Raw genomic sequence first — 10,560 nt, forward strand, 5'->3', positions numbered from 1 at the left:
GGCAGTTAAACCTCCAAAACTGAAACTCTCTACAAACAGGGAGAACAGCACGCGAAAGCTTTTAAACAGCGTTGCAGTCGCTGGGTGCCAGCAGAAAGGAGGCCAGCTCCACACAACCCCTTGCCCCACGCTCCCCTTCCAGCCTTTGAACGTGTTTTTTTTTGTTTTGATACTTTATACTCGGGATATTCTGTTCTCTCTAAATTGCATTTAGTGCCTGGCTGGGGAGAGGCGGTTCTGCTGCGAACGCAGCTGTGCCCCCGCTCCCCGCGCAGCCCACCCCTTCGCTCCGAAGCTGTCAGGTGGGACGACTGCCTCACGGGCTCTGTTTTTGCCAAGGAGACGTGGAAATTATTGGCCGGTTCTTCAAAGATCTGCAGCGGCTCTTGATGTTCCTCACCGGAGCAGGGCAGCGGAAGAAAGTCGCCTGGGAAACGCTCTCCGGAAGTGAAAATGGAATTCTTTAATGCTCTTGAATAGCAAAATACAGTTTCGAAGTATGAGAAGCAGCCCACACAGCCTTTAGACATGTTTGTACCCAAACAAACCCACGTTGTACCCAACGTGCTAATTTCTTGAGCACGTAAATAACTCCAAATAAGCTGTTGGGTAAGGCTGGCTGCCCAAAGAAAAAATCCAGGATAGGTTTGCCTTTCCCACACCGCCAGCCTGATGTTGTATCCACGGTCGTGCTCGTTGGTCAGGAGGGTCGTATCAGCCAAGAACGTAATTGCTAATTGGACTCGTATGTGTAGGGCAGGGTGGCCTTGTTTTTCCTTAAGAAACCCTTAAAACGGTCCAGTTCAAGCTAAGCAACCATCCTCCCCCCTTCCCTTCACCCCCGTGATTATATTCAACGGTATTTCCATTTATGCTGAGTTTCTCAGAAATTTCTCTTTCAATTCTTTTGCAAACTGTGGGCACAGCGGCAGCAGACGGCTGAGGATACCGCGCACCAGTGTCACTTTTAAAGCCTCTTATATTAACTTCCATACACCTCTGGGGCTGCCTCTCTCTAGTGAGTATAAATAACATCAGGGATTTCCATTCCAGCCCTTTATTCTTGCCTGGCCTCGTGTGTCACACAGCTCGGTGTGACACTTGGACTCGCAGAGGTGGGAACGCGGCTGATGAGACCAGACAGAGAAAAAAAAGTGCTGTAATTGTTTTCTCAAGGTCAACAGCCCGTTGTTTTAAGGTATAATTTGTGCCTCTCGTCTGCACAAATCCATCCGGAGCTAAAGCATGATAAGACAAGTCGATCTTTAACATTCTTTATCTTCTGTTTTGTGCTGCTGGGAGACAATTTCCAGGGCGAGGCAGTTGGATTTTCCACGGCGTCTTGCTCTAGCAACTGCTGCCATGATGCACATCAGGTCCAAATTTAAAGGATTCCCTGTCGTTGTGGGGAAAAAAAAGAAAAAAACTGGTAGAGGTTTACAGTAGCCTGGAGCTTATTGCCCTTGGCTTTGTTTGCTTTAGCCTCCAAGGGAAAAGAGCGAATGTTTTCTGCAGTGCATCCCCGTTTGCTGCAGTTCAAACCTTTACAGTATTGGTAACATTACAAATAAAAGCAACTTTGTAGATAGCCGTAGTTTAAACATTAACAGAGAAGAGTCCTAGTAGTGAGAGAAGCAAAATGACAACTGCGATGCAAATTACAGCAGTCCTAATGACTGAGGCAGAAATCGGGTCTGCTTCTGTGTGCACAGACCGCGGTGGGCAGTTCCCACCTCTGCAACGGCCCAGGGAGCCCAACCCCAGGCTGGAACGTGTTTTAAGGTATTTATGCTTCAAAAGGGTCCTCCAGGTGCTCTCCAGGCCCAGCTCGTGCTTTGTAGTGTTCGGCTTTTCTGCCCTTGAACATTTCAATATCCAAAACACCGCACCTAAACTTCCAGCTGCACTGGTTTGTGGTGGGCATGGAGACCACTCAGTACCGCTCCTCACCAGGACTAAAGAAAAAGATGCATTAAGACAAATTCCTTGTTTCCATAAAAATATTCACCTCTGTAATGTCACCATGAGTAGTCCCGCTTGCTCAAAAGCTGGTGGAAGCCAACTAACCAAAAAAAGTAGAAGCAAACATAGCAATTTCCCCTCTCCAGTGTCCATGGTGGAGTTTGCTGGATGTGGGATTGACGGGATTGACGGAGTATTGCACATCATTTGGGGAATGCCTTGAGCAGTTCAAATCACATATCAGATCTTCAGGATATATAAGTCAGCGTAACTCCATCAGTTGAAGCGCCAGTACAGAATATTCTGGTTCTTTTCAGTGCATAGTTTTAACAAACTCAGTGGCCAAATCTTGCGTCTTTGTTCCTAATTTGTTCAAGATGTGTACTATAAATCATCTCTGACTTTGACCCACAAAGGAAAACTAACTTGACAAATCCCTTTCTGTATTCATTTTTGTCAAAACATTATTTATTGCAAGGGGTAGGTCGCTGATAGCTCTGGCTATTGTTGCCCAAGATCCCGTGGGTTTGATGTACGTTCAGCCCGAGTCCGTGCGGATGCCTTTCCTCGGCTGTTTGTTTCTCATGTTAAGACTTGTGTCTCATAGCGAAGAATTTGATTTATTAAAAAATGCTTTCTAATATAGTAAGACAGATGTCAGCCATGTTAAATACCTCCATAAATTTTGCCTCTCGTGAGCAGATTAAATGTGCAGTTATTTGAGGGATGATGAAGGTATCCTGCACCAAGGCAACACTTTCGTAACCTGATAACGTGAGCAGTTTTAGTGATGTCTCTTATGGAAACGAACTTACGCGATTGCACTGTCTCTCTTTTCTCCCACAATAAATATTTAAACTCAATAGCTATTTCCACCTGAGCTTAACAGAGGGCTTATGTCACACAGACAGTTTCTGATGGGTTGCAAGTGACAGCGCCGGGCACTCGCATCTGGCTGATGTTTTCCGTGGCAGGCAGGAGATGGGGAAGGTCTGAAATCACTGCTTAACACCGCTGTGCTATCCATGCGGGTATTCAGTTTGAAATGCAGCCTGTGGCCCTGTCTGGAGCCTTCCTTTAGCGAGATGGGGGCTGCAAGGACTAACAAAAAAGCCCTAAGGGCTTTTTCTGCATTCGTCTCTGCTTTCCTGCCTCTACAGAATCAGTTTCTCCTTCTGGTCCCAGGGGGGTGTTCACAACATCTTCCCTTCCTCGTCTCCCCCCTGTCACTGCCAGGTCCCTGAGGCTCCCGGGGCTGTTTCCAGCCCATGCGATGCTCGAGAGCCGGAGGGGACCTGGGCTGGCAGTGTGGAGCCCCGCGACAAACGCAGCTTGGGGCACAGCCCGGGGCCACAGCCTCCCGTCCCCAGCTTGCGGCTCGGCGGGGAAATGATGTGCTGCCCTCTCGTCTTGCTCTCCCCAGCTGTAAATTAGCAGCGCCAATTAACTTCCAAAAATAGGTGGAGCGATAATGACTTCAAACAAAAATTGGAAACTATTTTTTATACATACAATATATGCACAAATATATATTTGTTTATAATATATATGATATAGTTTTTATATAACACACACATTTGTATATAATATATAATATATGTAAAATTCAATACAATTACTCGTAATTAACATCAACTTTCCTTGTACTAGAGCAAGTAAACATTTGTTTCCCAAGACATAGACTCACAATACTGTACTATTAAACACACACATATATATATATATATGCAGGTATCACAGCTCCTTTCCACGTGCCTGGGTTTCTTTCCCAGTGGGAAAGAAGGTGCACGAGGATAGGGAAGCAAAGGTGAGGCAGCCCCGTCCCAGGGCTGGGAACTGCTTCTGGATCCCGTACCGTGGGCTTGTGGGGTGAAATCACACGACCGGTTCTTTTTAAAATCCCATTGCGGATTTTTTAAGGCTTTGAAATCATTTAAACAAGGTGAAATTTGCATAATCAATGCAATAGCCCCAATAAACATCCTTCCCATGTGTGCCCTGTGGGTCTGCCCCTGGGAAACACCCCGGCTGCAGCTCTCGTTTTCGGGGCTTGTGGGATAGGCAATGGCCAAGGGTTTCCTAACGTGGGTCAGGAGGGAAAACGCTAGTCCTGGGGCCTGGTGGGTGCTGACAGGCATAATTTATCTCTCTCTATTGCAGGTCAAGTGAAAGTGGCCCCACGCCTCGATTTTCATGTCTCTAACACAACCTCATCTGGCGTTTGCGTTTTGTCCCGGTGCCAAGCGCTGGGTGAAGCCCTGCGGTGCCTTGTTGCCATTAATCACCTTTTCCTGGGCTGCCTCCTGCTCTCTTATGGACTATAACCTCCTTATCATTCACACATAATCTCGTTAGGGCTTTGTACCTACTTGCACGATCCACTTATCAGCCAATAAATCTGAGCAAGACCAAATGGTGGATAATAACGCTATTTTGCCCGTTCCTGGTATTGATTTCCCGGGCAATGTCTTGGGTTGGCTCACCAAGGCCGTTCCCAAACAATATATTTGTTCAGCGATGCTTAAAGCAAACACACCTCGCCCCAGTTCTCCCCCACCGTGAACCTGGTTTATTTTTATTCCCCAGCCATGAGTACTCGCTGTTTTCGCCTTGAGATGTTTCCTGTGCAACCACCCTCCTTCCATAAATTGTGCTGAGGGCAATAAAACACTCTGCCCTCTCCCTGAGCCCCGTGGGCACGGGCAGAACGCTCAGAGCAATCTGAGTTCCGGATCTGCCGTTCTGAGCCTTCCTGCTTTCCTTTGCCTTGATATATCGACGCTGGATTTCTGGCCAAAGGTAAGATTTTAGGAGAAAGTTGAGTTTTATTCTATGATTAAAAAAATCCAAATTAGGGGGTGCTCTCCATCACCAGTGTGCACATGCTCATGCCGAGGAATGAAAAAAAAAACAAACCCAGAAGCAATCAAAGCAGGAAACTTCAATTATGACAGTTTTCTATGGGTTGCACGTGAGCTGGGAGCTGAGATTTAAGTGGCAGATGAAGAAGTTCATTGCAGTAGTTTTGAAATACGGACCTATAAATCCCCAATTTTCCACTTGCACAGCCAAGCATGTTCCTGTATATTTATTTTGTTGAATGTTAAGTGGATCAATTTTACTGAGGCTGGCTTGTTTTTTTTTTTTTTTTTTTCCCCCAGCGCAATTTAATTCAACATAAACCCTACTACTTAGTCCTTTTGTTCATATTTCCTCATTTAAATGCTTGTGCAAGGAAAGGTTGGGAGCAATCAGAAAATACTGGAAGCAAAATAAATGTTCTCTAATCTCTCTTCAAGCCCAGACTGAAATGTTATTAGTACTTTTGGGCTTGTCTGGATTAGTTTCTTAAGAAGCTGAAGCTGAACAGATCTATATAGATTATTAATTTAGTAAAACACGACCCCTCCAGGGACTGAGCCAAACGACTATCACGTTGCTTTGCTTTTCTCCCGTGTACACGCCATTTCTGGGGTGGATACGGCCCTCCTTCAAACGGGGGATGGTGTGAGCAGAGAGCTGTGAGCACCAGTCGTGTGGGCACCACGGGGCAGTAACGGGCGATGGGCACCTTCAGCCTCTCCTCCTCCTCCTCCCCGTGCTCCTCACTGCGTATTTGATTTAAGATATGTGGACTGGAAACAGCTCATGACTTATTGCCTCTACCACAATGTCAATTTGAATCTTAGCTTATGGTGATGAATGTTATTACCCTTTTCAACCGGAGTAATTCCTTAATTCCTCTGAAATCTGCTGTCTTACACTTTTACCCAGTGAGGAGATGCTGATATGGAAAAAAAAAGGTGTTTTTCTGGGGTTTTGTTTGAACAGCACACACGGGCCTGTTCCTCTGAGCAGGGGAGAAATCTGTGAGCAGGTTCAAAGGTTTCGTGGTCAGGTTTCTGGGCTTGCGATGCCGCAGCCTTCCCAAATCGCCTGGGAGAAGAGCGGGCTGAGCCAGGAGCAGTACAGGAGGGGAGAAGGGGAAATCAGAGAATCATAGAATCTTAGAATCGTTATGGTTGGAAGAGACCTTTAAGATCATCGAGTCCAACTGTTAACCCAGCACTGCCAAGTTACTACTAACCCATGTCCCTCAGCACCACATCTACGTATCTTTTAAACGCCTCCAGGGATGGTGGCTCCACCACTGCCCTGGGCAGCCCATGCCAGTGCGTCACAGCCCTTTCTATGAAGAAATTTTCCCCAATATCCAGTCTAAACCTCTCCTGGTGCACCTTGAGGCCATTTCTTCTTGTCCTATCTCTTGTTCCTTGGGAGCAGAGACCGACCCCCCCTCGCTACCTCCTCCTTTCCAGGAGCTGTAGAGAGCAAGAAGGTCTCCCCTCAGCCTCCTCTTCTCCAGGCTGAACACCCCCAGGGCCCTCAGCCGCTCCTCATCAGATGTGTCCTCCAGACCACTCACAGCTCCGCTGCCCTTCTCTGGACACGCTCCGGCCCCTCAATGTCTATCTTGTCGTGAGAGGCCCAAAACTGAACACAGTGCTCACGGTGCAGCTTCACCAGTCCTTTATTCTCGTTTCTTGTAATACAAGGGGCACAAAAAAGGCAAGCTTGCTTTATATGGAAGGATTTGTTTTAACTTTGTACCTGCTGCATAAATAACTGAAAGAAGTCATAGCCACAAGGGTATAAATGGGCTGGAAATGGAGGTGGACAGAGGTGGGAAGTTGGGTTTACTGGCTATCACAGCTGTTGGTCCAGAATAATGCTCCAGCGAGTGATGGCTGGATGCTGGGAGACTTCTTTAAGCAATTTTCTGCCTCCTGCTCATCTCCATGCTTGCCAGGTCAGCAGCATCCAGCCTCCCCCATGGGTGTGCTTGTATTCTTGGGCAGTGTAAACCATGGAAAAAAACCAATCCCAGGCATTGACTTTAGCCACGGAGATGGAGTTTCCAAAGGGACAGAGCTGATGAATGCAGTGCAGTGCCTTACCGTACCTCGTGCCCAAGGAGGGCGTAAAAGGATTGATCGCTCAGTGGCGTTACATCCAGCAATACAGCTTATAGAGCAATATTTGCTATTTAAACCACTTCCATACACGTTGTAGGCTTCACCCATCGCTTGAAGGAGGGCAGAGGAAACCGGGCATCGCCCTGAGAAGGCAGACAACGAGCAATGCACCATGCTGGCAGTGTTTCCTGCGCCTGAGCTATGATGAAATAAGGAAAAAAAAAAAAGTCTTTATAGGCAAGGAATTTAGAGTTAATAATCAAATATTTAATAAGAAAGGAAGGGATACAACTGAACGGGCTTGGCTGCTGGAGGAGCCCGTAAATAAGAGTGAACTGGCTCGGTGGTCTCCCGCTTGCTGTAAAGAGACTGGCGTCCAGCTCCTGCTCCTGCGTCCTTGGTACCGCTCCAGCACGGCCGCACGGTTTCTAGCGGAGTGGCTGTGCCGGTGTCACCGGGAGTGCAATCTGGCTCCCCGTGAGATGCGGTGGGTCCTTCCCCCCCGCTCGCCAAGCACGGTTGATTGCAGCATCTGGTTGTAAGTGTGAGAGTAATTCCTTGCGGGCTTTAGTATCGGTGGTAGGAAAAAGATTGTATTTTGCGAGGTTTCCGTAAGTGACACCTGCACTTCAACAGCTGAAATGCCCCGAGGCGGTTCGCGTCGCATTACTTGAGGGCTTTTTTTAACCCTTTCCACAAGGGTGGCTCCTGTGGCCGCTGCATGATGGCGACGTTTGGCATTTAGGGCTGGCCTTATGTGGGCAGGAGCAAGATCAGACTGAATTTGTGGCCCATTTCCCTCCTTTTCTCCCAAATAACTTGTTTAGGATGATTGGGTTTTGGAGGTGGGTCTGTCTCCCCGTTGCCTGTTGAAGGACTCTGCAGGGATAGCTCAGATGCCACCATGCCCTTGTTGAAAAAGTGTCATCTTAGGGTTCTTACAGAGCCAAAGCTCCCGCTGAACAACTATTTGGTATGTATAAACGGGTCAAAATCTCAGGGGTTTAGGTCGCTCTGTGGAAAAGAAAACCTGCTCGCATTTAGGGACAAAATATTTTCACAATTGCAATGAATCTGCCAAAGAAAATACATTTAAGCTATTAGGGAGGAAATCGGAATGAAACTTTCTTGCTGAGATCGGAATAGCAAAGCCTGGAAACGTGAAGCAATTTGTTTCTTGTACGAGCCGTATCCAGAATCAGCAGCAATACGTCTCAGCTTAAGCAAACAGCGAATTTTTTCTCAGTTCTTTTTCTGTTTCCATAGTTTTTGATAGGAAAATGGAGTTTACACATAACCCTGACATTGTTAGTATTCTTCCAGCTGCTTTCTATTTGTGAGAGCGTGTGTGTCAAATTTATCTTGTGCTCTTTAAATAAGCACAATTTTATTAGTACCTCCTTATAACCTCTCTAAACATGGTACTATTTTGGGACGAACATGACAATTTTGCATAAGAAAACATGGAGTGCTATATAAAATGTGAAAGGAAGGGAAGGCAATGACGATAAGTGGAGCTGAGCAGAATGTTTCCGGAGAGTGTTCTGAAGGAAAATGTCCCTTTGCAAAATCAGCATTTACAATGGGCAGATTTCAGTGCTGTGAAGTACTTTTCATTTCCTTTTGGAAAAATTAAATTGATTTCCTAGTCTTACCAGAAAGGCACTTCTCAGTTCTCTTTCTGCACACTGGCAGGAAGCAATGTGGGTAAAGGTCTTCTAAGCGAGCGTGTAAAAAATAGTAAAAACCCCACTCTCGGTGCTCCTAAAATTGAAATGGTTTATTATATATTTTTTGTTCATGTTTTATTTTAAGTTCCAATTTAGGATGACCATTTTTTAACCATTAGGCATTTCTGTGGGAAAGGAAGTCCATGTTCTTGTGTCAAAATAAATAAAGATGGATACTTATTTCCTGGTTTTAATAATAATACTTCTATATGATAACAGGGGTGGGCTGTGCCCCGGTCGATTTAAGCATTTAATTGTGTACAACTTCCAGCATCTGTATGAACTTCAAACTATTTCTGTGCTTAGAGCATCACAAAATGCTTATATGGCAAATTTTGGCCCCAGTCAAGTGCTTTTCTGGTTCACACTGAAATGATCAACTTGATGTATGGAAATAGCAGTTTGATTTTTGCCTCCCCCTAATATTTCTCAGCATAGTCATGGGGGCATTGATACAATTAATGCAAAAGAAAGATTATCATTCAGTTTGGGGTTGTTCAGATTTCTTTTTCTTTGTTTTCTGAACAGGTTTCCAGGAAAACACAGCTCCATTGCTGAAGGTATTGCTGTGATTCATGACTCCTTCCTATTTTCCAGTAAAAAAGGGCTTAATCCATTTAAGTCCCTTCAAAATTAATTGGCATGTTTAGCAGTTTCCAGCAATAAATATTACATTTTTTCCATTGTTTCCTGAACCTGCTGAAAAGTTGTTTTGATTTTAATTTGTTTCTGATGATTCCCCCCAACCTCCGTTTGGGGAAATCATTCCCGTTTAATTCCTTTCGTTTGGAGCCCGGCTCCGCCGCCGGCGTTTCCCTGCGCTCGGGCTGCAGCTGCCTGCACCGCACCCACCGGGACGGCGGCAAACGCCCTCGCCGAAAAACGCACCTCGGTGCCATAACGTGATGGGATTTGATGAGTTTCTATAGGCAACAGTTGAGTTGAGGGTCACCGCCAAAAATTAGCACTCTTGGAGCAGAGCGGTTGTATCTACACATGGCAATTTGCTGAACTTTCTTGTATATGGCTCCTTTCGCCTTCCCGGCATCCCTCACCGCTGGGCTCGCGGTGGGAGCGGACAAAGCACAGCCAACGTCCACTACACTGCTTGTGAAATATTCACCCATTTTCTTTAAATGACGCCCGCGAGGTGTTTTCCTCGTTGAAATACGGCACGGATGGAAGTTGCGCGCCCCGTCCCTCGGCCGGCGGCTGCGGGGTTTCTGATGGCATGGAGGCGCGCTCATAAATCCGGTGATTGATGGGCACATTTCTGGTGTCGAGGGTCGCCACAAATCTCTTCCCAGAGAAAAACAAATCACTGGTTGGACACGTCAGCTTTTCAGTGCCGACGACTGAGGTTTGGTTACCTGAAGCTATTCTTGATTTATGTTTTTCTCACTCATACGGGTGTGTAGCAAATAACACTGAGTGACTTTGTAAACTTCATCCATATGAAAATGCCACTGCAAACCTGAGTTACATATTGATTAACTGTTGGTTGCGACTGCTTTTATTTTACTACTTTACTGCCCGGGGCTTCTCTAAACTCGCCTTTGGTGAACTTAAGAGCTGGAGTAAAACACATACTTCGCACGGAGGGTTTCCTCCTTACATGTTAACATTATAATAGTATTTCCCATGAACACACCCTACCGTGGAGTTTATTTTCATCTCGGGATTTCGTGTGGAATTGTGAATTGCTGAGGACGTGCTTGGGATGTTGTGGGCTGGGAAGGTCGCCTCCGCTTTGCTGGTGAGGAGCTGGGGGGGGGTCTAAGGACCAAGCCGGGCAAGCACACGTTCCCTGAACCGCAGAGGAATGGGACCTTTTCCCACCCAGCCTGGGCTCCCAGTCTGAGCCCTGCAGCTCTCTCTGATGGTTTATTTTA

This window comes from Charadrius vociferus, unplaced genomic scaffold (genome assembly GCF_000708025.1).
Source record: "Charadrius vociferus isolate BGI_N301 unplaced genomic scaffold, ASM70802v2 scaffold370, whole genome shotgun sequence".
Classification (NCBI taxonomy): Eukaryota; Metazoa; Chordata; class Aves; order Charadriiformes; family Charadriidae; genus Charadrius; species Charadrius vociferus.